Source organism: Rutidosis leptorrhynchoides, chromosome 5 (assembly GCF_046630445.1).
Source record: "Rutidosis leptorrhynchoides isolate AG116_Rl617_1_P2 chromosome 5, CSIRO_AGI_Rlap_v1, whole genome shotgun sequence".
NCBI classification, from domain to species: domain Eukaryota; kingdom Viridiplantae; phylum Streptophyta; class Magnoliopsida; order Asterales; family Asteraceae; genus Rutidosis; species Rutidosis leptorrhynchoides.
Window position 1 is genome coordinate 385,110,001 of NC_092337.1, and position 1,127 is coordinate 385,111,127.

The following is a 1,127-nucleotide window of genomic DNA, read 5'->3' on the forward strand; positions in this document are numbered from 1 at the left end:
TATATATTTTTACATGTAAATATTATGTGTTATGTTACTAATGTGTTAGTTAATGTGTGATAGATGTCTACTTCCGGTACCAATCCCATCGACTCACCTAATAACAATGAAGAGTCGAATATATTTTGGGAAGATTCACAAATTCCCGAAGAGAAACCGGAAGAAGAGGAACCGGAAGAAGAAGAGGTTCCGGAGGAAGAAATAAAAATCACAGAAAAACCATTAAATAAAAGAAAATCCTCAACCAATGGACCGAAATTAAAAATGATTTGGGGTGTCTCCGCGGAGGAGGAAAAATATTGGAAAAATTACCAATTTTCTGATGAATCAGATCCCGAAGAGGATTCCGATGATGTTATAGAAATTAACTAGGATCAATTTAATAAAGCAAAGGAAAATAATAAGGGAAAAGGCATCAAAATAGAGAAACCTGATTCCAACCCCGATGAACTCTATGTTGACATGAAATACCCTGATGGGGTGTATCGTAAACACCCATATTTCTTAAATTTTAACTATAACCCGGGAACATCTAAGAAACCAGGTTTTTCTAAACCATTTGTGAAAACGACGGCTCGTATTAGAGGAGCACCATATATCCCTAGGAAGTTAGCAAAACGAACCAAGTCCGAAAAGGAAGAAACGAGTGAGTCGGAATAAAGAGTTGTAATCATGATGTGTAATATATGTATTGTAGTGTGCTTGTACTTTTATGTTATATGTAAAAATTGCTTGTAATATTTGTTAATTATCTGTTACGAATCTAATCTTCGACCAAATATTTTAGAAGACCTACCAGGAGATTTGATTGATGAAATCTTGTCTAAAGTTGGTCAGAATTCATCGGCACAATTATTTACAGCGAGATTAGTCTGTAGAACATTTGAAAGATGTTCCAAGCATGCCTTAGTTTATAAAAGGCTTTCCTTCGATAGATGGTGTATATCACATTGGGGAGACCCTAAGTTACGCCGTGTTTTCTTTAAGGCTTTGAGTGCAGGATGTAGTGACCCGAACTTTTCCATGTTTATATATATTAATTGAGATGGATATTTACATGATTAAATGTTTCCAACATGTTAAGCAATCAAACTTGTTAAGACTTGATTAATTGAAATATGTTTCAT